Source organism: Phacochoerus africanus, chromosome 7 (assembly GCF_016906955.1).
Source record: "Phacochoerus africanus isolate WHEZ1 chromosome 7, ROS_Pafr_v1, whole genome shotgun sequence".
NCBI classification, from domain to species: domain Eukaryota; kingdom Metazoa; phylum Chordata; class Mammalia; order Artiodactyla; family Suidae; genus Phacochoerus; species Phacochoerus africanus.
Genome location: NC_062550.1, coordinates 11,694,280 through 11,720,306, shown reverse-complemented (window position 1 = coordinate 11,720,306; position 26,027 = coordinate 11,694,280). Strand labels below are relative to the sequence as shown.

The following is a 26,027-nucleotide window of genomic DNA, read 5'->3' as shown; positions in this document are numbered from 1 at the left end:
TTTCTGGCAAACTTTCTCCATCCGCCATGGGAATGTCAGCACCAATACAGTCTTGCACCCACGTTACCCACATTTTTTTATATCCTGTGAAGCTGACTTCATCATTCTTTGCTGATAGTCACAAAAGGAGAAAAGCCATTGAGACTGTGGAACAACTACTTTCTTGGGTCAGAGATCAAAAGGGAGAAATGAGAAGGGAGAGCACAAAGTCTTTCCTACCCTCAAGAGCGCAAAGTCCATAACAAGCAGCCAATTAAGCCACCCGTGCTCTCTTCCTTGTGGGGGCCCAGTGTGCAGTTGCTGCAAACAGCAGCCTCCTGGGTAGTGTCTGCAGCCCAGGGCCTGTACAGGTTGCCCTGAGGGACCCTGGAGACAGCCCTTTCCAGCGGACTTCATGGCTGGCACGCTGTTGCCAGTCTGGACTCCAGACAGGTACGCCTGTGCCTTCGGAAGCCTCAGGGCACAGCGGCCAAGTCACAATGTCACCCATACCAAGCTATGGAATCAAGTGATTGAGGCCCTATGCGGCGCCAAGTTCAAGTTCCCTGGACACCAGAACATCCACATTTCCAAGAAGCAGGGATTTACTAAGTTTAATGTGGATGAATTTAAAAACATGGGGCAGAAAAGCAGTTCATCCCTGGCGGCTGTGGGGCCAAATATATCCCCAACTGTAGCCTCCAGGACAAACGGGAGGCCCTGCTCTCATGACACCCTTGGCGCTGTTCTCTCCTTACTCATGCCACCAATAAATCCTACTTTCCTATCCAAAAAATGAAAACGGTTTTCCTGTGACCTTCAGTCTGAACCTCAACGTGGGGGCCCTGAGACATTAACTGTCCTGTTCAAAAGCTGCTTTCACTTCTTCTTTTAAACAGAGAAGCTACTGCGGTACTGCCCTCCAAGTCAGTATGGCTCAAAAAGACCGTCACTGTCATCGTCGTCAATCCGTGCTCACCCATCTCCCTCCGTGACCTAGCTGCTTTAGTAAAAGCGTACACGAAGAGCAACATTCCATCCGCCCTTGGCCTAAATTCTCAGAAAAATGCTCTGAGGAGACCATAGGAAAGCAACCCAGATATTTTCTGAAATGACTAAAAAACAACTTACCTTGAGTCAATCTAGCTGAAAGGTGTGCTATATTCACCAGAAAGAAAGACAAAACATTCCATCTTTTTGCTAAACCTTTAAAAGAGCTAGTAAATGTGGTAAACTTATAAGTTCTTAGGAAATGTGTCCAATTCAGGGAAGGGGCGAATGGAGATACCACAAGACGTAAAAATACAAAGAAACAAATGGAGAGCAAAAGAAGGGTAAAAACAGGGGAAACGTGACACACAATCCTAAATATGCCAAGGAAAGAGGAAAAGAAGAGAGAAATGAAATGGAATTGATATTGATGGAGTTACAACGAATCGTGGTAGCCACGTTTGACACCCCTGTTTAACTAATAAAGAAACGCCCTGGTGAGGTCAAGTCATTTCTGAGTTTGCAGAGCTAGACAGTGGCAGGACTTGAAAGGCAGTCAGTATACAGTAAAGACTCAAACTTTGGATGAATTGGGAAGACAAGTGCTACGCTATGGTCTGAAGGTTGGTGGGTCCCTCCCATGCAAAATTCACGTGGGGAAGTCCTATCCCCCACGAGGCATAGCTGTATTAGGTGACAGGGCCTCTCGGTCCATGGCCTGATAGGCTTAGTGTCCTTCTAAGAAGAGGCAGCAGAGAGCCCCCGTGCCCTCCTGCTCCTGCTCTCCCCTGTCGTGTGCACAGGCAAGAGGTCAGGCCAGCACACGGGGAGACGGCAGCAGCCTGCAGCCATGAGAAAGAAGGTGCCTCAGAATAAAACCTGCCTTGCAGGCACCTTGACCTTAGACTTCCCAACCTCCAGAACTATGAGAGAGAAATTTGCTTTGTTTAAGCTGCCTGTCTGTGGTCATTTGTTAGAGCAGCCACAGCGACTGAGGGAAGAGGCACTGAAGTCTTTCGGCAAGGTGATCCAAAGGAGAGTTTAACTTATACCTAAAGCAGAAACACATCTTACTCCCTCTTCTTTTTCTTTTCTTTCTGTTAAAGAATGAGAATGGGGCCATTGGCTAGCTCTAGTTTAAGCAAAAATCCAGTTAATGCTTTACATGGCAAATTACAACATACCTACACATAGCTGAAACTCAACAAACTTTTAATCAAATAATAAATAAGTTGTCCAAACTTGATTCTGGGAGTTACTGCTGTGGCACAACGGGATCAGTGGTGTCTCTGCAGCACCAGGATGCAGGTTCAATCCCTGGCCCAGCATAGTGGCCAAAGCTGGTTCTGGCATTGCCGCAGCTGTGGTGTAGGTTGCAACTGTAGCTTGGATCTGATCCCTGCCTGGAACTCCATATGCCACAGGGCAGCCAAAAATAGAACCCCCCCCCCCAAACCAAAACCAAACAAAAAGAAAAACTTGCTTAGGAAAGTAACATATCCTTTACCTAGTTCCCAAACTATGCACAACAACTGCAAATAACAAATGCTCAGAGGGTGTGTGTGTGTCTGTTTTGCAGCCCACACCTTAAAGAAGCAGACTGCCATTGTAAGAAACTGGCCAAGTCCTAATACCCCTTTTTGCTTGCCTCCTGTCCTAGCCCCTTCTTATTCTCTGAGAGCGTATGACCTGACATTTAAATTTTTACATTTTATTGGCAAAACAGAATAGAATTTTTCATGATCAAATTTTAAGAAATCTAATGCATACTGTTTGGTGAAACAGTAAAAAAAGTAAAGCAGAGTCCCCTGGTGGCTCAGCAGGTGAAGGAGCCAGTACTGTCACTGCTGTTGCTCTGGTTACAGCTGTGGCACAGGTTTGATCCCTGGCAACAAAACTCCACATGCTGTGGCCAAAAATAAAAATTAAAAGATAAAAGTAAAGGGTTTTATTGCCCGATTCAGAAATAAAATTTTTAAACATATTTATTTAAATTAATGAAAAAAAGGTCAATCTTTTTTTGGGTGGTGGCTAAGGAAGTTCCCAAGCTAGGGATCAAATCTGCACCACAGCAGTGACCCAGGCTGCTGCAGTGCCAACGCTGGGTCCTTAGCACGCTGCAGCACAAGAGAACTCTCAAAAAGTAGTAAATCTTAAGGGTTCAAAGGAAAATAAACTTTACTGAAAAAATACAAATTACCAATATTTAAAAGTAGAACTCTGGCAGTTTTAATTATGCCTTATAGTGCTGTCCTCTCCCAAAACAGTGACTGCCAGTCATCCACATATGCATGAGTGAACGGGCTAAATATATAACAGAAAAAAGAGTAGGAAGAACTCAGGTTTATAAATATAAAGGGGAGCACACTTTTAATTAGCACTTCAATTGTCTTAAACTTGTTTATGAAATATACCCAGAAAAAAGATTATACCAAGAAAAGGGAGCAAAAAGAATACTATTCTTAGACACCAAAAGATACTAAAGCGTGTCTTACAGATGAAAGTCCCTTAGAGTCTCAAAGAGAAATCCCATCAAATGGATGCCTAACTGGGTCCATCTTGTCTGCTCTGAAAAGAATATTATAGCCAATATACAATCTCTCTGAGATTGGGTCACATTCTAAAAATTCATTTTTATTTCAGTCATTTGGAATTCTGATCACATTTCCCCATTAAAAGAAATACAGACACACACAGACACACAGACGCACACACAGACACACACATGTTTATAAACGGTGGCTGGGTTTCCAGACCAGCCCACAAGAGCCCAGCAATGTAATCAGGAGTAGGAGGAGAGAACATGAGTCCACGGAACCAGGAATGTACCTGAACTACCACACATCTGAAATAAACAGAGAATGAGATAGTTAAAATAGCAGCAAATTATAATAATAATAATAATGCCAATGTAATTAAACAAGAAATGATGTGTTTTTTTTCAAACCATCTTGCATATTGTTAGCAGAAGGCAAATTTAATCCACTAAGAAAGTGGAGACGTCTATGGAGATTCAGAGGAAGGAGAAGTACTTCCAAGGGTGTCAGTGACTGGTGCAATTTTTTGGGGGTGCAACTTTTAAAAATATAATTTCATTTCAACATGTACGACATTTTCCCTGATACGAATGTAATTCCAGTCAATCAATCATAAGGAAGGTAAATTTATTTTTAAGTGGAATAAAGGGATGGAGACAAGGAAAAGGAAACATAACAGGATTTAAAATGGAATGGGGAAGGGGAAGTAAGTGCTTAGTAAATACTTGCTGAAAGGAGAGGGGGGAGAAAGGAAGGGGAAGGAAAGAGTGTAAAGAGCTAGAAGAGGGCTGGAAGTGGAAAGAACTCAAGTTTAAATCATGAAGAGAAAGATGGAAGTGAAAAGGAGAAAGAAGGACCCAACATACATATATATATATATTTTTTTTTGTCTTTTTGTCTTTTTTGTTGTTGTTGTTGTTGCTATTTCTTGGGCCACTCCCGCGGCATATGGAGGTTCCCAGGCCAGGGGTCGAATCGGAGCTGTAGCTGCCAGCCTACGCCAGAGCCACAGCAACGCAAGATCCAAGCAGCGTCTGCAACCTACACCACAGCTCACGGCAACGCCGGATCGTTAACCCACTGAGCAAGGGCAGGGACCGAACCCGCAACCTCATGGTTCCTAGTTGGATTCGTTAACCACTGCGCCACGACGGGAACTCCCCATATATATTTTTAATTTAAAATTTTACACTCGCGGCATATGGAAATTCCTAGGCCAGGGTTGTTGAATCCAAGTCACAGCTGAATGCCAGATCCTTTAACTACCTGCACCAGGCCTGGGGTCAAACCAGCACCTCCACAGCGACCCAAGCTCCTGCAGTCAGATTCTTAACCCACGGTGCCACATCTGGAACCCCCATACCCGAGTTCTCAGTACTGCCACCTGGGAGTGTAGCTGACTCAGATAGTTAGGACAGGTCTAGAAAGTAACAATTATAATAACTAATGTAAATTGAACATTTACTACGTACCAGGAACTGTTCTGAGAGCTTTTACCATCTCAAAATAACCTGAGATAGATCCTACTTTTGTTCTAATTTTATAAGTGAAAAAGCACAGTAATATTCCTGATGTCATTAAGACAGAATGCCACAGAGCCATGTCTGAAACCGTCGATTTGAATCCAAAGCCTGCACACTGAAGCACTACTGCATCACACACCCAGAAACAAGTGGTCCTAGTAAAAGAGAAAATGATGATGACAAACAGGAAGAGAGTTCTGAACTATAAGCTTCTATGGTTACTAAGTATTTCCTTGTTAGTGAAAAAGTAACAAGCAGAAGACCCCTGGAACTTAGCACCCACTTGACAAATATTTACTGAGTACAATTCACTGTTCTAGACCCTGGGGATACAGCAATGAACAAACCACACAAAAATCTCTACAGGAGAGGAAAACAGTAAAAAAAAAAAAGATGTTTTTATAACATACCAAAAGATGGTAAGGGCTATGGAGAATTTAAAGTAGAATGACAAAAAAAAAAAAAACAAACTAAATGAGGAGTTTCCATTGTGGCTCAGCAGGTTAAGAACCCAACATAGTGTCTGCAAGGGTGCAGGTTTGCTTCCTGGCCTTGCTCAGTGGGTTAAGGATCCAGCATTGCCACAGCTATGGTGTAGGCCTCAGTGAAGCTCCAATAGGACCCCTAGCCCGGGAGCTTCCAGATGCCACAGATGTGGCTGAGAAGAGAAGAAAACAGAAAAGAAGGACGAAAGAGGAACTGCAAAGTGCCTGGAGGGCTTGGGGACCAGCAAGAAGGCCAACTGTGGCTGGAGTGAGAAATGGGAAGAAGAGGGAGGGAGGCAGACGTCAAAGAGGTGCCCAGGAGCCAGCTCAACCACAGCCTTGGAGGGACTCTGACTTTTTCTCTGAGTGAAACCCAGGTCTGGATTTCTGAGCATGATCAGATTTATATTTGTAAACGTTTAAGTCAGAATAAATTGTGTTCAGAATAAATTACTTGGAGTCCATGGTGAAAGCAGGGAGACCAAAGAGGGGACAATGACACTAATACAGACAACAGCGGATGGTGCACAGGAGAGCAAGAGTAGAGTCAGTGAAAAGGGACTAGGTTTAGGTGGTTTTTGAAGGCAGAGCCTAGAGGATTTGCTGATTAATAAGACCAGTGTGAAGGAGGAAGGAGAGTCCGAGTTTCTTCTGGCCCGAGCAGTGGAAGATGTCAGCTGAGAAGAAGGACAGCCGTGCATCTCCTCTCAGGCTAGGGACTGGGAGAAGGCAAGAGGAGACCAGGGGTTCAGCTTGGACAGGCGCAGTCTGAAGTAACTATCAGGTACGGAAACATCAAGGAGGCGGCTGTCAATAAACTTCCTGGGAGAGGTCTGGCCGACAGGGAACTATTTGAGAATCATCACACATAGACAGTATTTAAGTTCCAGTACACCATCAGAGTCCACTGGGCCCAGCTTTGCTTTTTTGAACAGTTCTATAGGTAAGGATTTCTATTTCATGACTTATTCTTTCTTAGAAGTTCTTCCTATCCTCCCCCTGGGGAAAAAAAACAAAAAACAAAAAAAAGAAAATGTCCTTTAAAATAACAACACATTCTATCTTGCAGTTAACATATGGGTTCCCTAAACCTATTTATTTATTTGTTTGTTTGCCTGTTTGTTTATTGGCTGCACCCACAGCATACAAAGTTCCTGGGCCAGGGATGGAATCTGAGCCAAAGATGCAAACTTACGCCTCAGCTGTGGCAAGGCCAGATCCTTAACCCACTGTGCCACAGGAGAAACTCCCCTAAACTCTTTAATAAATCTAAGCCACATTATGAGATTTTAGGGATCTTATTTTCCTTTTTTTTTTTTTTGTCTTTTGTCCTTTTAGAGCCGTACCCACGGCATATGGAGGTTCCCAAGCTAGGGGTCTGATCAGAGCTGTGGCCACCAGCCTACGCCACAGCCACAGCACTGCCAGATCCAAGCCACGTCTGTGACCTACACCACAGCTCACGGCAACGCCGGATCCTTAACCCACTAAGCGAGGCCAGGGATGAGCCTGCAACCTCATGGTTCCTAGTCGGATTCGCTTCTGCTGCGCCATGATGGGAACTCCTTTTCCTATATTTTGAAACATTCTGATTTTTCACCAACCTTTACTCATTAATTATTCTCAACCAACCACGTTTAAAAAAATGACTAAAGTAATAAAATAAGAGGCCAACGGTATACTCATTTAGAAGAAAGAGGCAATAGTGAAATAAATTATCACTAACACATCATCCTTTGGTCTTTGTAATTCACTGTGCAAAGTATTGCATCTTTCAAGAAGGCATTAAAGATGAGAGGTGCCTTCTTTTTCCCCCATTTGCTCATTTCCCATTGAATACAGTTAAGAATTCAGGGAGTTCCCTGGTAGCCTAGCAGGTTAAGGATCCAGCATTGTCACTGCTGTGGCACAGGTTTGATCCCCAGTCTGGGAATTTCAGCATGCCAAAGACATGGCCAAGAAAAAAAAAAAAAAAGATTTCAGTTTTTCACTTCCCACCCATAATGACAAAGAAAAACAGAGGAAAATGTTTCACAATTATTAGATGAACTAAAATATGAATGCAAATACAGCAGCACTCTAAACTCTAATGATGATGGTGAAGTTTGATACAGAAGCAAAATCTTGAGACTATGTTTCTTTAGATGATTATATTCTAACTTAGGATATAATCTTCAATAAAGTCAAGAATCCATAAGTGAACAATATATTTCTTTTTTGTCTTTTGAGGGCCCCACCTACAGCACATGGAGGTTCCCAGGCTAGGGGTCATATCGGAGCTGTAGCCACTGGCCTACGCCACAGCCACAGCAATGCCAGATCTGAGCCGCATCTGCAACCTACACCACAGCTCATGGCAATGCCAGATCCTTAACCCACTGAGCAAGGCCAGGGATTGAACCCACAACCTCAAGGTTCCTAGTCGTTCCGCTGAGCCCTAACGGGAACTCCAACAATGTATTTCTTTCTTTTTTTCTTTTCTTTCTTTCTTGTTTTGTTTTGTTTTGTTTTTGTCTTTTTAGGGCTGCACCTGCAGCATATGAAGGTTCCCAGGCTAGGGGTCTTATTGGAGCTGTAGCCACCGGTCTATGCCACGGCTACAGCAAAACCAGATGGCAGCCTCATCTGTGACTACACCACAGCTCACAGAAACACCAGATCCTAACCCACTGAGCTCGAGAGGCCAAGGATCAAACCTGAGTCCTCATGGATACTAGTCAGATTTCTTTCCACTGAGCCATGTTGAGAACTCCTGAACAATATATTTCTAAGGACAAAAAAGAACTATGGTATTCTCATCCAGTTCAACAGAAAGAATGCCTTCATGCAGTATTTTGCAACCAGAATTGGGATCATCTTGTCTCACCGAAAGGACATGTAACAGTATTCTTTCTTCTCTTAGAAAGTAACAAAATGTACTTGATACAGTTCATAACTGGCAAATGCTGAAGGCAGATATATGTGTCTATATATACACACACAAAGGTAACTGGTATCTATAGATGATCTAGAAATGAAAAAATTATTTGGATTGATCATTCTAAATACTGCTTATAAATTAAGCTAGAATCTATTAGGGATATATTTGGAATCTGGAATCAGAATTTACAAAACAGATATATCCCAGGTTAATGAATGACTGTTCGTAAGCAATTAAATTACATTCAAAGGAAGTTTTTTTGAGGCGTGTGCTTTCAAAACCAGAAAATAGGGAATAAAAATTGGGATAGCATGAGTCAGTAAAACATATATCTAGAAGGTTCAGATCTGCACAGGTGGAGAGCTACAAAAGGAGAAGGAGCAGAACAAAGGGTCAAAATGGTACCAGCACTGACACAGAACCTAAAACTCACAGCACAGACATAGTGTGACAATTTTAGAGCAAGCTTGAGATTGGCTTGAATACTACTCAGCAAAAAACTTGCTTTGGTTTGCGCTATTAGGAAGAATAGGGCTGAATTTCAATGTATTTTCATAGACGGAAAAGGAAGAGAAATCAAGACCATATTATTTGGATTTCAAAGAAAGTCACTGATTCTTTCTGTCCCTGGAAAAACTGTTAATGCTCTTCTCAGCTCAATGTATTTTCAATTATTAATAGATTTTAAAGCCCTTGTTAAAATAAATACTCAAAGGGATTTTGTACTATTAACAAGGCTGAAGAAGGGGTAGAAGCAGTGATAAGAGAGTCAGAATCGATCCTTAAAAAAGAATGGGTGGAGGAGAGCCTCTGTCTACTTTCTTCATATTAATACAATGAATGATTTCACTTTACAGGAAAAGCTTCAGCTACAAGATTGCAAATTAGTAAGGCAATTCCTCAATTCCTCACACAGCCAGGAAATGAATTTGCAGGGATAAATACAGAACTAGGAAGAGAATAATCTACTCTTTCAACCATAAGCATGAGTCTCAAAGAATAGAAAGAAAAAAAGAGGATACAAATAGAATAGAAAAAGAATGAAGTACTGCAAAAAAGATTTAAAAAAAAAAACATGAACAGTATTCAACTGAGACTTGTAGTCACTACAGGAGAGATGATGTGTCATTAGTTGCATGAATGTATTTTTTTCTCCTAATAAAGTTGTTTTTTACCACCATTTCTTATTTCTTAAATTAGTGCTAAGAGTTAAACAAGATAAAAAGATTAGCAGGCCCATGGATTCAAATGATAAATGCTTTTCACTATTTGTCCTGGTTAACTGAGAGTTAAATCCACAAGACTAGATGAAATCACTAAATAAATGAATTAAGAAAAGAGGTCCAAAGACTTGGCTCAGAATATTACGACTTTAAAGCTGAGAAAAAGTCACTAATGAGCTAAGAGGAAAGCCAGGAGAGTGCGAAGTCCTAGAAGCCTTGCACCAAGAAAGTGCCACACAGAGGAGGGGACCATCAGCCACGCTCTGCCCTGCAGGCAGCTCAGGTGAGATGAGGACTGAGACCCGACCACCCACCGGTGATACTGATGAGAGCCATTTCAGTGGCGTGGCCGCAATGACAACCTAATTGAGTGGGCTTAAGAGAGGAGAACCGGGGTGAGCAAAGAGAGGCAATGTTACTGAGTTCTGCTTAAGGGAAAAGAAATTTAGCAGGAGCTGGAAGCAGAAAAGTGAGGTTAAGAGTATTACTTCCAAGCGGGTGAAAGAACTGCTTAATTGTATGTTAATGGGACTAATTTAGTAAAGAGAGAAAATGTACTGATCCCAGAGAGAAAGGAAAGAAGGAACTACTGGGGCCAGATCCTAAGCAGGCTGGCAGAAATGGGACCTAGTACAAATCTGAGAGGCTGGCCTGATAGAGGGAGGCAACTGCTTCATGTACAGTCATGGAAGAGAAAGTTCCCTGATACTGATAGTGCAAGGTGGGCAAAATGTGGTGGTGGGAAATCTCCTAATTGCTTTGCCTCTCTCACATACACTCAGTAACTAGATCTGTAACAAAAGCCAAAAGAAGAGTGACTTAGCAATGGACATGGCATTCTGGAAAGACTGGCCTAGATGGCATGGTATCAGAGCACTTTCTCACCTGCCCTCTTTTGGCTTCTATTACCCTGAAATCTCTTGTAATCTCCAAAGGGTTGAGGGAAAGGGGAGGCACAAAAGAGCCACTGGTCCATAGCGATTCTGAAATCTAGCCAGGCAAATGGTGGGAGTTCCTTGCTTAGGTCTCCAGGCTGGGGGAGTCGTTCTCCATGGCTCTTGCCTCTGAATCAGCCTTCCTTTCTCATGAAAGGTAGCATGTGTTAGCAGCTGAGTAATTTTCTCAGCCTGCTTCCTGCCAGAACAATTTTGGGGGCTCAATGGCCTCTTTTCGTTCTGAATTGTTTCTCCTCCTTTTTCAGTTGGTTGCAGTGAGCCTGCTGTGGATCTCACTGAGATTCTCTGCATTAGACAAAAGCTATAACCACTAATATCTTCACCGTAAGCCTTCTCTACCTTAAGCTCCTGCTACAACAGCTAGAAGTCCTATTTGCTTGATTGAGAAGATTTCCATGTGACTCTTAAGGCACTACCTTTGGTTTTTCTGGGTCTTAAAAGGTTTTACAGCCACATCCTCAGCTTCATCTACAGATCGCCATTCTTCTGGCAGTGCCCTTGAACTGATCTTGGCTAGAAACCTGTGTCTTAATTTTACCATCCTGTGCCATGCAGAAAAAGAAAAATTTCAAAACTATCAAGTCTTGGCTCCTTTTGTGTTTAACAGTCCTTCCCTCAACTTATTTCTCTCTTCTCATACTCTACTATAAGCAGCAAGAAGAAAGCGAGGGCATCTTGAATGTTTTGCTTAGAAATATACTTCGTGAGATCTCCCAGTTTAGGCACCTTTCCTGATTTTCGCACAACTACAAATAACAATGTTGGCTAAATTTTCTGCCACGACATAACAAGGATCCCCTTTCTTCCAGTTTTCTTTCCTTTAAGGCTTCGTGGCAATCTCTTCAAAGTCCCAAGTTTTAGAAACATGTCCAAGGTACTTCAACCTTTCACTAACATTCTCCTCAAAGTCCACTTCCAGAGTCACTCTCACACTTTAGATTTCTGCTATAGAAGCACTCCGCTTTTGATATAACAATCTATAGTTGTCTACTTCTGGATTAACAGATCACCCTCAAACACAGAAGCTTAAAACAACACTTATTGTCTCACAGTTTATCTGCATCAGGAGGCCAGGTGGGGTTTAGCTGGGTGCCCGTGGTTCAGGGTTTCTCTTATGAGATGCAATCCAAGTGTAGATAGGGCTACAGCCGCTTCAAGGCTAGACTGGCAAAGATCCACGGCCAAGCTCACTCACCTGGCTCTGGGCCTTAAATATCATCTCCTTGTCACGTGGCCTCTCTGTAGGGCTACTCACACATGGCAATTTGCTTCTCACCACGCAAGCACTCTGAGACAGAGCTAGAGAGGGGAAGCAACTAAGATGATGGCCACAGACTCTCTGTAACCAAATCTTAGAACTGACATCCCATCACATTTGCCATATTCTATTCGTTCAAAGTGAGTCGATAGGTCCAACCTACACTCAAAGGCAAGAGAAAGCAGAAAGGCATGAATAACAAAATGTAAGAACCACTGGGGACCATCTCAGAGGGTACCTATCACAGACTAGGTAGAAAGCATTAGAGTGGATTGGTTAAAAGTACTGACTCTGGGAGTTCCCACTGTGGCTCAGCGGTTAACATACCTGACTAGTATCCATGAGGACGTGGGTTCGAACCCTGGCCTTGCTCAGTGGGTTAAGGGTCCAGCATTGCTGTGAGCTGTGGTGCAGGTCACAGACATGGCTCACAGATCTGTTGTTGCTACAGCTATGGTGTAGGCCAGCTCCAATTTGACCCTTGGCCTGGGAACCCCTGTATACCATGGGTGCAACCCTAAAAAAAGGGGGAAAAAAAAAAAGAGTATTGACTCTCACGCAAAACTACTGGGTTTGGCTCTTGCTTTTGTATCACCATGTGAAATAAGGATCATGAAATAACAGTCGTGAAAGGACCTGGCCTTGCACACAGGAGGCACTTAGGAATTTCTGTTCCCTTCTCTTTTCCAATCCTAACTGTAACAATCTTGAGAATTTCCCTGTTATGAGATTTAATCTGCAAATACCCAGTACCAGAGAAACACGATATTGAGCAACATGCAAAAATATCATTTTGACTTTGAATGAGTCCAGGAAAATTATTTTTAATAAACTTAATTTAATAAAATCAAATGAGAAAACAAAAGGATAAAAACAAACATCCAAACAAACATCCAGAACTAATGAAATATAGCAGAAGGGAATAGACACACAATAGCAGTTGTCCCCACACACCCAAACATGTGCACCCCCCAATTCTGTCATCTGCTTTTTTTTTTTTTTTACTAGCTTAATTTTCTTTATTCTTTGACTTTCCCTGTTTCCCAATGGCAATGGTATTCTTCGGGGTGGCCAATTTCTTCAGCTAGTCCTTAGCCTAGTAGCCTGAAGCAAAGCCCAAACACTTTCACTGTCCCAGATAAGCAATAAATGACAGCAACTTCCTGACTTTATATACCAGATACACATACATGTATATATTATATACTATGCCTAAGAGAATCTAGTTGAGGGTTCAATTGTAGGTGTGCATTATAAATCTTTTCTATTGCCTCTTAGGAAATATGCCAAAGGTACTAAAGAAATGACTGGCAATCACCAAAGTCGTCTTCATTTCTAATTTCCATGCTTTCTTTTTAGGACATGGGGCTGGCTTGGTGAAAGACATCTACACCAGTTTAAAAAAAAAATACAAAAACAAAGCAAATGAACTAAAAAGCTTGGGCATCCCAATCAGACTGCTTTCTTTCCAAGATCACCGCCTTCACGGTAGACTTATTTTTTTTTTATTACTCAAATGAATTTATCACATCTGTAGTTGTGTAATGATCATAACAATCCAATTGCACAGGATTTCCATCCCACAGCCCAAGCACATCCCCCCACCCCCAAACTGTCCCCTCCGGAGACCATAAGTTTTTCAATGTCTCTGAGTCAGCATCTGTTCTGCAAAGAAGTTCCGTCTGTCCTTTTTTCAGATTCCACATGTCAGCTTTTGATGTTGGTGTCTCATTGTATGGCTGACTTCACTTAGCATGCTGTCATCTGCTTTTAAGTTGTAATGCCAATCTTGACAAAAAATATCATACCACCTTTTATCTGATTGGCAACTAAAAGTACAATAAACAGGAGTTCCCACTGTAGTTCATCGGTAACGAACTCAACTAGTATACATGAGGATGTGGGTTCGATCTCTGGCCTCGATCGATGGGTTAAGGATCCAGTGTTGCCGTGAGCTGTGGTGTAGGTCGCAGATGTGGCTCAGATCCCACATGGCTGTGGTGTAGGCTGGCAGCTGCAGCTCTGATTCAACCCCTAGCCTGGGAACCTCCAAATGCCATAGATGCGGCCCTTAAAAAAAAAAAAAAGGGCAAAGAAAGAAAAAAGTACAATAAACAGAATAAATAAATCATTAAGGATGATTTAGATGCTATTATTTAGGTGTCAGTTTATCTGAGGAATACAGCATTCAACATTGACACTGGGGAGTAATATCCCCATTTTACAGATGAGACACAAGAATGTAAAGATCATGTGACTTGTTCTGATGACACAGCAGGTTAACAACCGTGCCAGGAATACAAGTGAAACCAGCATGTGATGTAATACACAATGAAATTCGATTTTCATGAATATGGCGATCTAGCTAAATTGGCCAGTGATTAAGAGTTCATCTCACACTCAGGAAAAATAACCGACAGTTCTTTTAAAGAAGGAAAGGCAGGCTTTGATTATTTAACCTCTAAATTAATGGTCTAGATTCAAATAAGCAAATAAAACACCAAATGAGTTAATACACACATAAGACAGCCCCAAACCTACAGATATGAATTAAGTAGAATCCAAACCCAATATTTTAGTTGGCCACTTTGCTACACAGACAGCTCATTATATGAAGACTATCTAATTAAACTTTTCATCTAATATCTGTGAAGTGCCTATTCCATGCTGGCCTTGTATTATAAGCACTGTACGTTACCTCATTCAATCACAGTGAAGGATGCTGAAAAAGCGTTTGTGAAGAGGAGTAGCAAGCTCACATTCAGAGAAGGAATGAGAATGCAGTGCTTGAAACCAGCTCACGAGGTTTAAAAGCAGCACATGTTTCCAGAATCAAGATGGTAAAAGAGCTAGCAGCAGACGAAGACAACAACTCCTAAAATGTACTTTATCCACTGCAAAAAGAAACTAAAGAACATGCATCTTGGGAGCTATAGGCTGCACTCCCCACCTCTCCACCCCTGAGCCACTATGTGTGCTTCACCACATTAATTTTCTACCCCTTCAAGGTTTCCATTAAAATCTAAAAAAAAATGGGGGAGTTCCTATTGTGGCGCAGCGGAAACAAATCCAACTAGGAACCATGAGGTTGCCGTTTTGATCCCTGGCCTTGCTCAGTGGGTTAAGGATCCAGCGTTGCCGTGAGCTGTGGTGTAGGTTGAAGATGCGGCTCAGATCCTGTGTTGCTGTGGTGTAGGCCGGCAGCTGTAGCTCCGATTCAACCTCTAGACTGGGAACCTCCATATGCCATGGGTGTGGCCTTAAAAAGATAAAAGACAAAAAAAACAAGACCAAAAAAAAAAACTAAAAAAATGAATGTTTGCTTCAACAGTCCAAATTTATTCCCTAATTTAAAAATTTTACAACAAAATTCCATATTCTAGTCTGAAAAATGACAAAAGATATACAGATTAAATGCACATTAAGACAAACAGTGTTGGAGTACCCGTTGTGGCTCAGCAGTAAAGAACCTGCCTGACTAGGATCCACAAGGACATGGGGGGTTTGACCCCTGGCCTCGCTCAGTGGATTAAGGATTCAGTGTTGCTGTGAGCTGGGAGGTAGGTTGCAGATGTGGCTGGGATCCCACATTGCTGTGCCTGAGGTATAGGCCGGCAGCTACAGCTTCGATTCAACCCCTAGCAGCCTAGGAACCTCCATATGCTTCAGGAGCAGCCCTAATGAGACCAAAAACAACAACAACAAGAAGACAAACAGTGTTAAAACATACATATTAAAACAGGCAACTTTCTTATACAACGAGAAGCTTATCTCTCGGCATTCACGCATAAGGCTTTCGTCTCTACCTAAAAATGTTATTCTTACTTCGAAACCCTGGTCCCAAGGCCTGTTATCTCGTGCCTGTGCAATCTAATAGAGGTTACTCAATAACTACTCAATAGTCATTGATCTCTGCTTTCAGTCCCTCCTCAAACAGGGTAGACTGGCTTCTACCCACAGAACTCAATGCCAAAAGCACTCTTTCAAGAAGGTTAAATACATATTGCTATACTGGAAAACTTAAGAATTTCTTTTTTTCTACAGAATAGTGATCTAATAGTATTCGAGATCCTCCAGTTTATCAAAACATCACGCCATTTCTTCCATTTCTGGCTGGTCCCTTCATTATACCCCAATACTTCACTTTCTCCCTTCTTTCCACGCCACAAATGCCAATCGGTGCCTACTATATACCGGGTACCTTCCTAGGAGCAGAGGATATGGCAGTGCCTTCGCGGAGCTTACATTCTGGTTGGAGGAGAAAGGCAATGAACAAATACACAGTGAGTCAGAGGGTAGTAGGTGCTATGGAGCAAAAGAAAGATGGGGAAAGGGAATGGGAAGTGTTGGGCAGAGGGGTGGGGAATTACGGTTTCTCTCAGGTGCCCCTGATAACATGAAGCATTGAGAACTTTGTCTAGATACTCATGTTGCAACAGAACAAAGGGTGGGGAAAAAATGTAACTGTAATGTATACATGTAAGGATACCTTGATCCCCTTGCTGTACAGTGGGAAAAAAAAAAAAAAAAAAGGAGTAGAGGTTTCAGGTAAGCAAGGAAGTCAAGCTGCTCTCTGCGGAAAGAGCAAGGAGGTGGGCAAAGGGTGTGTTTGAACTGTTCAAAGACTGGGCAGGAGTAGAGAAGAAGAGGAGGCCAAAGACAGCCAGGGGAGCAAGTCACATAGGGCCTTAGAGCCCGTGCAGGGCATCTGACTGCTTTCATGCTGAGTGAGGTAGAAGGCCACTGGAGAGCTCTGGTAAGAGGAATAATACAGTGTGACATTTAAAAGGGTCACTCTTGGGAACAGGCTTCGGAGAGGGCTTGAGGAAGAAGAAAAGTGGCGAGGCTGGTTAGAAAATCATCAAAACACCACAGGCAAGAGATAATGGCAGCACAGCCAGGATGAAGGCAGTAGGACTCAGGAGCAGCGGTCAAGTTTCATGGTCATTCTTGACACCAGACCTTTGCTTACGCCAGTTCTCCATCTGGCTTGTATCTATTTAGTTCTCCCAGAATCCAGCTTAAATTACATCTTCTTCAAGAAACCTTCCCCAACCAATCCCATTTCCAGTGATTACCCATTGCTCTGAACGCTTACTGACACCTGCCCATACCACCAAGTGACTGACTGGCATTAGTTTCTGCTACAACCTACAGTTATTTACCTATGTGGCGTCTATGTCCCTATCTTACCACATTATCCTTGAGAAAGAAAACACTTTCTCACTCTTGGCATCTTTATTTTGCTGCATAAAATAGATATTTAATAAAGGTTCGCTAATAATTAAATTGCATCACCTATAAATTACTATTCCTCTAGAGAAAGTATCATATATTCACTTTCTCCTTAAACTGCCAAAGCCTGACAGAGCTGTGCTGAGAAAACCTGTGCCAGCACCTAGGCCACACACCATCTTGAGCTACTATTTGCCGAAGTTGCTTACTTAGCCACGACTAGTTTCTCTGGACCAGGGGTTTTCAAAGAGTGGTCTCTGGACCACCGGCATCAGCATCACCTGGGAATTTATTAGGAATGGGAACTCCCAGGTGCACCCAAATCTAATGAACTTGGAATTATGGAGGTGGGGCTCAGCAACCTGTGCATTTTCATGCACTATCAAGTTTGAGAATCATTGCTTTGGCTTAGAGGTCTCACAAATTACCCTGTTTTCCCAAGAGATTTCCATCCTGGCTCACATCCTCCTTCACCTCAACCATCACCAGAAGTCCAAGCCTTCCAGATGGCTCACCCCACACCGCTCTGCACAGCCATGCTCCCGATCCCATCTCCCACTCGCCCTCACCCTCTCAGGCCCCAGCAGCCGTGAGCCCCCCTCAGTCAAGTCTCCTGTACACCCGCTCTCTTCTCTGTGATGTGCCCCCTTCACCTTTTCGCTCTAAAGGAGACCTGCGTGCTCCCGAGAACGCAGCTTCTTCAGTAGAAGCTTTTCTCCTTCCCGTACACACCTCAGCAGGCCAAACATCCCCCTCCTCCCCTGCTACCATCTAGCGCCGAACCTCACAGGGATCCTCCTTGCCTTCCAAGACGCCTTCCAAATCTCGACACGCTCTTCCACCCCAAGTACAGGTCCTCTGAAACAGGCTTCACCTACCTCATGGCTTAGACGGGGCTCCCTGTCTTCATCTCCTTCATTAGTTTTGTCATTCTTGAAACTGCGACAACCACATAGATGATTCATTAACTACTCTGGCCTCCCTGGTGTTGCTGTTGTCCTAATTGCTTAAGCACAAACTATATTTTTTCACAACTTCTCCTAAGCCACCCACCTAGCATCACTCTCTGGGCATTGCCACCACTAATAACCATATCATCTCCAAAAATCTCAAGCATTTCAAGCATTCTCCTCTCACATGATCAAGTGTGCCTGCTCTAGTAGTTTCCCTACTGTCGCGTTTCTCCAGCCACCTCCCAATGGCCAATCTACAAGTCGGTCCCACCACTTCCCCAGCACCTCTACCCACTCTCTCCTCCTCATGTTCTTTATTCCCTCCTAAGCCAGTTTAGATTCTAGGGTCCAACACTATATGCAAGGCTTTTCAAAAAATCCTAGTTCCCTTGTCCTCTTTCTCTTAATCTAACTTAGCTGGTAAAATCGCAATTCCTGGCTAAATCCAACTATTTATTTAACCCTCTTTTGCATCTAAATGATAGAAGATAGCTAGATTAAAAATCACACCATTGACTTGCCATCACTAATGTCAAGTTTATGACCACAGATTTTAAGCATCCTACACCTCCCCAATAAGTTCACTTTTTTTTTTTTTTTTTTTTTTTTGGCTGCACCCAGGGGATATAGAAGTTCACAGGCCAGGGATAGAACCCATGTCACAGCAGCCACCCAAGCTGCATCAGTGACCCAAGCCACTGCAGTGGTATTGCTGGATCCTTAACCTGCGGTGCTCCAAGGGAACTCCCACTTCCTATTTTTTGAGATGGCCACTACTTCACATCTTGTCCTGTCTCCTCAAACCTGCAACACTTCTTCTCCACTCTCTACACTAACACTTTCAGCTGTGTTCATCTTACATGTTATAAGGCAGACACAGAGGAGTCCCTCTTCCGCTGAAAACGCCAACAGCCTGCTTGGCTCTAAACCCACACACTCTGCCCTATTAAAAAGAAAAAAATCTGCTTCTGGCCAATCCCTCTTCTGTGTGCTAGATATAAGAGACTTTGTTCCTGCAATGAGCCTCTTTCTTCTTAGCACCCCAATTCCTCCCCTCCACTGGATCTTTCCTAGTGACATGAAGCATGCCTTAACATCACCCATCTTTCAAAACTCATCCCTTGAACCCACTACCCATCTGGTTACTATCCCAATTCTTTGCTCCACCCCAAACTAAATAACATTTCATTGTTGCAACAACTTCATCTGCCAATTAGCAACTCCAACTCCTTCCAACTGGCTTTTTTTCTCCACACGCCTCCATTTCAAACAGCTCTGATGGAGTTCACCAACCACCCACATCCTACCAAGGCCAGTGACCAGTTATATGGTGTTCAGTAACCCAAGTCCAATACTTCCTTCCCCAGTCTGTGATACCACGTACGTGTCTTGTTTCCCTCCTACCTTACTCACTTCTCAGCATCCTCAGACCTCTAGTGAAATGCCTCAGGGCTTCAACCTCAGCCTGATTCTCTAGTTACATTTCCTCCCGATGCTTTAAATGTGCACCGACAAATCCCAACCATATCCCTACATCTCGAGTCTCTCTTCTGAGCATCAAATTGTCACTGAACTTCTGCACTCGGGTATCTACCAGACATTTCAGACGAAACAAGTCCAAAGCATTTTTTTTTTTTCTGTGAGCTCTCTGTTCTGTTGCAAAGAAATTCCCCCTCCCTTCTAATTCCTCAAACTAGAAGCTGAATAACCCAGATCCCTCTTTCATCTCACCACACACACCCGCCAGCTTATCAAATTGCCCTGAGAGTCTAAGCCATCACCTCTTGCTTCTTGACCTCCCTTATCACGTTTCCTAAAGAAAGTCAACTCTCCTGCTTAAAATCTCCCAATACCTTCCCATGTTAACCAGAACAAACTTCCCATCTCTGCATGGGGAAAGACCTGGCCCTGTCTCCCTCTCCAGTCTTATCTTCTCTACACTCCAACCACATGCCGCCTTTCCGTCCCTTGAAGGCACTAAACTTATTCCTATCTGAAGACTTTGTATTTGCTGCTCCTTCTGCTTATGACACTTCCCTCCCATAGTCTGACAAGATGGTGTTTCTTATCATTCAGGCCTTTTTCACCAGAGCTGAAGCATTCAGGGTGGTAGCACCTTTTCTCTATAGTACTTATTGGTTCCTGAATTTATCTTGTTTGTTTACATGTTTACAATTTTCTTTCTCCAGTCAAAAAGTACAAACTCTATGGGCAAGAACTTTGTGGTTCACACCCTTTCCCCCCCTGCCCTTTGGAAAGTGTTCACTACACAGTAGTCATCAATAAATGCGTTAAGTGATTGTCATATTATTAATCACTTGTTTAGCCACTTTCCTGAGCTTCTGAAATATGCACACCAATTTTACCCAGAGTGTAAACATAAATTCTTCAACAATAATAGAAGCCCCCTGCTCTCGTTCTAATATACAAATCTGATCACGTGATCCCATTTAAAATCCATCAATGGCTCCTTATCAGAATAAGCAAATAAACATCTTAAACTATTTAGATGATCTTGTCTCTAAAATTTTAAATTTTCATCCCTGACTATTCCATTCACCCCACACTGACGAGCCACACAGAGTTATGTGTGGCTCCTAAACATGCTCTTTCACGAGTCGATTCCTTTCGGGGAAGTAATGACCCTTTCTACTCTGCTCATCTGTCTGCTCCTGTAAAGACTTTTGAATCCCGAGAGCCATTAGCTCTTCCGTCTTCTATCTGCTTTGCCTCCTGTTGGATAGGAGAGAGCTCCCTACTAAAGCCAATCCCATCTTCTTAAAGCACCAGAGCTATCAGCCTTTCTCACATACTCCACTTTCTTCTCAAATGAATTTATTCAAATAAATCCGTCCCTACCCACATACTCTCCTAGCTACCCTCTACGTTCTTTCAGAGTCAGTCAACCTTTCCCAACAACTATCTGTACTCACACTTTCTAGCTCCATTTCCTTCTCCCACTCCACCCCCGCCACCAAACTCTTGAATTCCCAGGCTTCTGCCCTCATTGTGCTCCTAAAAAACCTTGCAAAGGTCATCAATGACCCTGGTGTTGCTGAAGCCAGGGACACACGTCAGTTCTCTCTTCCTGCCCCTCTTTTATCTTGGCTTCCGAGTGTCCTGGTTTTCCTCCTGAAGAACAAGCTCTCTGGAACCTTGTTCCCTGCCTCCTCTGAGGGTTCACCCCCCACTAGGCCTCAAGCTCTCTTCTTCCTCTACCTTTTCTCCCGAGGCCGTCTTATCTTAGGCCATCACCCACAGCAGCAATTACTGCTGTGTGCTGATTTCCCAGCAAGTTACAGGTGAAGTCTCTTATCCTTCCTTGTATTTCCAGACCTAGATAGCCAACTATCTAAGCAGTATTTCCCCTTGAACATCTCAAAGTTACCCAAAAGTACTAAATCTAAAATCTAGCTCAGGATACCCTTCATCTTCCCATCTCCAAAACCCGTGGACCCCTCCCAAATCACAGCACTGTCCTGCCGACTGAACCTGCAGCATCTCTCCTGTGCCGCCTGCTTTCTCTAGCGCGTGCCATCGTTACTATCCTGCCCCTTGGACTGTTGCATAGCCGTCACCTAACTTCTCTCTGCATTCTTACTCCTCTCTACTCTGTTTAGATGTCTTATAAACACAAATCTAATTATAAACTTCACTTCAGCCAACTTCCAATCCTACTCAAAATCTCCTAGTGGCTTCTCACTCCCTAGTACCTAGTCACAGTATCTGGCCTCCAGTGTTAGCTGAACTGAACTGTGTCTACCTTTTGTGATAACTCAATTTACTACTAAGTCTAGTTCTCTAAATGCGTAGACCAAGTAGAATGGGAAAATGGTGATAAAAAGTGAGCATTAAAAAATCCGCTATGGGAGTTCCCGTCGTGGCGCAGTGGTTAACGAATCCGACTAGGAACCATGAGGTTGCGGGTTCGGTCCCTGCCCTTGCTCAGTGGGTTAACGATCCGGCGTTGCCGTGAGCTGTGGTGTAGGCTGCAGACGCAGCTTGGATCCCGTGTTGCTGTGGCTCTGGCATAGGCCAGTGGCTACAGCTCCGATTAAACCCCTAGCCTGGGAATCTCCATGTGCTGCAGAAGCGGCCCAAAGAAATGGCAAAAAGACAAAATAAATAAATATCCTGTGAACAGTAAAGCGGCCCAAAGAAATAGCAAAAAAAAAAAAAAAAAAAAAAAATCCGCTATGGTGTTCCTGTTGTGGCACAGTGGAAATGAATCCGACTAGGAACCATGAGGTTGCAGGTTTGATCCCTGGCCTCTCAGCGGGTTAAGGATCCAGCATTGCCGTGAGCTGTGGTGTGGGTCGCAGACGTGGCTCGCGTCTGGCGTGGCCGTGGTGTAGGCCGGCAGCTACAGCTCTGATTAAACCCCCAACCTGGGAACCTCCATGTACCACGGGCGCAGCCCTAAAAGAGACAAAAAAAAAAAAAAACCTGCCAGACTACAACCTGAATAACAAGCTGCTATTATTACTGTCACTGTCTTCTATTTGCTTAGCACAAAATAGCTTCCAAAAAACTTTAACATAAATTATCTCAATAATCTGTGGAGTATTAGTAGTCCCATTTTAAAGATCGGAAAACCAGTGCTAGGAAGGTTATATGCCGAAGAATGGCACCACTGAGACCAAAAGCGGTTCCTCCCGACTCACGGCCCACGCCCCTGCGTCTTGTGATGAAGCCGTCACCTACTGACCACTTCGTTCCTAACACGCTGACACACAGCCTGCTCTAGCAACATTCTCAAGAACTTTGACATCCTTGCCACAACCTGGAAAATCACAGTGCACACAGTTAAGCGACTTGTCTCAAGCAGTTAGCAGATATGGAAACAGACTTCGAATTACCTTATTTCCATTTCTCTGCTCTAGCCTCTATCAGGCTGAACCGTAGCAGTGATAAATCAGACACTATGAAACACATAAAAGAAGATGTTAAGTGTGGTGTAGTAAGTTCCGAAGCCAGAGAAACCAAGGTTCAAATTCTGCCTTTGCTGATTCTAAACTGTGTGACTTTGGCAAGGTACTCAAGTTTAGCAACTTACTTTCTCCTCTGTAAAAGGAAGGTAACAGCGAACTCCCACATGTGTTGAGGACTAAGTGAGGTATACGCTTAACATACACCTTATTACTCAATAAACAGTTTAACAAAACAAAAACATCAGGAGTTCCCGTCGTGGCTCAGGGGTTAATGAACCCGACTAGGATCTATGAGGATGGGGGTTCGATCCCTGGCCTCGCTCAGTGGGTTAAGGATCCGGTGTTGCTGTGAGCTGTGGTGTAGGTTGCTGTGACTCTGGGTGTAGGCTGGTGGCTACAGCTCCAATTAGACCCCTAGCTTGGGAACCTCCATATGCCGCGGGAGCGGCCCTAGAAATGGCAAAAAGACAAAACAAAAACAAAAACAAACAAAAAAAATCAGCTTCTCTCGAAAGAAGATAGTGTTAAAAAAAGAAAAAAACCCAGAGCCACAGAGTTAAAAAAAAAATACATGGGACTGGTGCTCCTGCTAGGTGCAGCAGGTTACGAATCTGACTGCAACCACTCAGAGTCACTGGGTCAATCCCCAGCCCCACACAGCGAGTTAAGATCTAATGTTGTTGCAGCTTCGATGGAGGGCACAGCTGCGGCTCAGATTGAGTCCCTGGCCCGGGAATTTCCATAGGACACAGGTGCTGCCACAAATCTATATATATACATACACATGGGATGGAGTTTCCAGCCCTGCCCTTTACTAACCGTCATGTACTTTCTCTTGGTGTCTTTCCTCACCTGGACAACAGAGAGAATAACAGCTAGCCCTAGCACTTCTGTGAGGACGAAATAAGATAACACACAAAAGCACTTTCTTCACAGAAGAGCATCATACAAAAATCATTACTATCTGTTTACACACACTCTCAACCACTGTGTTATAAATTCTTTAAAGGCACGAGAATCTTTAATCCTCTTCGTATTTGTAATAGCTCATAGCACAGTCCTCTGCCCATCATAAACATTCATTTTATGTCGGCTGAACTCATTTGTCAAGAAGACAGTATTGAACTATGACAAAACAACAGTTCAAAATGAAATCCATATAGAATATGAGTTAAGAGAGTGCCTGAAGCCAGTCCAGTCAAGATCAGCTCAGACAGGGAGAACACAGCCTGACTTCTGGGAACTTAAATAAGTGGCCTATAATTTTGTTTCCTGGACATAAATTGTCTAATTATCGAACAAGTAAGTTCCCTCAGTACAGGCATCACATGCCTCTCCCCCTTCTCTGCCTCTGTCCCCCACTCTCTCTCTCGCTCTGCCGCCCTCTCAGTTGTGGACAATGAAGAGGAGAGGAGGAGAATAAATGACACAACAGATACTTAACAGCATCACGTGCCTCCAAAAAAAAAGTTTAGAAAAAATAATGGGGATGTTCTCTGTCAGGAGGCAACTTTAACGAGGGTTCTCTACTCACAAGTACTTAAAACGCCGATTAAAAGGGAGACATTTTACATAAAACTGTGTTTATCAAAGCTCTCCCTGTACAAATTCAAAGGCATCCTTCACATGCTAGAGAAAACGCTCTAGGGAGTAAGTGGTCTGCTACACAAATGAGCAGGGTAAAAAGCTGGTTCGCGCTGCTTACTTACTGAGCATCTACTATGTGCCACACACCATGTTAAGCACGTTTCATAGATTAACTCAAATCTCTATAAAATCCTGCATTGTTTTTCCTATGGGACCAATGAAGAAACTGAGGTTGAGAGAAATTAAGAGACTTGTTCATAGCCACCCAGTTGGAAATGAGGTGGGATTTAGACCTAGTCAAGTCCCTAAAACCCACATTCTTTGCATGGTACCATGCTGCCCCTGATGCTACCAATTTCACTATAAAGGAGGGTGACTTGACAGGGAAATGGAAGAGTGTCCTGGTGGCTCAGTGGTTAAGGATCCTGTGTTGTCACTGCTGTGGCTCTGGTTACTGCTGTGGTTTGGGTTTGACACCTGGCCCAAGGGCTTCTGCCCGCTGGGGGTGTGGCCAACACAACAACAGCAGCATCAACAACGAAGTAGGGAGGAGATGTGGCAAAAAGACAGGGGCACAGCACAGTCGGCATTCTATAACTCAGGGCTCTAGATGCACAGCAGCAGATGAAGGAGCCCCATCTAACTATTCAACCCGAGATGCCTGGATGACTTTCACTCTCCTGCTCTCCAGGTTCCAAGAATGCCCACGCCACTCAGGGGTACTGACAACTAAACATACTTCAGTGATTTTCTGGACCGCTTCAGACAGTGCCTTTAACTCACCACTGGTAGCAGACCAAGCAGGCAATGCGGGTACTGTGTGTTTCACAGCTCTCTCATGTTTTCCAGGAACTCAACCTTCCTGCACAGCTGGATGTCTCCCTGGCACCCATACTGCTACACAAAATTCACCTCCCAGGACTTTAGAATTAGAAGAGATAATCTTCCAGGTGTGGAAACTGAGGTCAGAACACTTAAACGGTCACCCAACGTCCCCTGGTGGGTACCAGCCTCGCCAAAATTCTGATGTCCTATTGCTCGTCCAGTAGGTGTGCTCCTCAGCAGCCCCTCGGTGCCCGCCTAAGGCCTCACCACCTAGACCTCCCTCTCTCTACCTGGACGTGGTGCGGCTATGCCGCCTTCTGAACGCTTTCATTGACCCGACAAACGTGTGGGACACTAGACTAGATGATAAAGATCTTAAAGAGAGAGAGCTGACACATTTTTGTCCTCTGACAGCGTTACCCAAACTTTCAGGTGTCAGGGCGCACACAGAAAACGGCAGCATTTTCATAGCTAGAGTGCACATGGTCCGAGTGACAGGGGACTCCTGGGCCCCCCAGCTGCTTCCAGGGTTATCTTGGCATAACCACCTCTCAACCCAACACGTGGCACTTTGGTTGGAAAGCTCTGTTCTAGGACTAACAAATAAAAGGGACTGAGATAAACT

At 43.7% G+C, this 26,027-nt stretch overlaps 1 protein-coding gene and 1 non-coding gene across 20 annotated transcripts in view; one reads left to right on the top strand and one right to left on the bottom strand.

Annotated features, from left to right (window-relative positions):
• Positions 1-26,027, bottom strand: part of RBFOX2 (RNA binding fox-1 homolog 2) — a 270,031-nt gene that overhangs the window by 124,248 nt on the left and 119,756 nt on the right. The window lies entirely within an intron of this gene.
• On the top strand, positions 244-378 carry LOC125131865 (small nucleolar RNA SNORA70). The gene has a single exon (XR_007136046.1). It is a non-coding gene; the product is annotated as a small nucleolar RNA SNORA70 (small nucleolar RNA).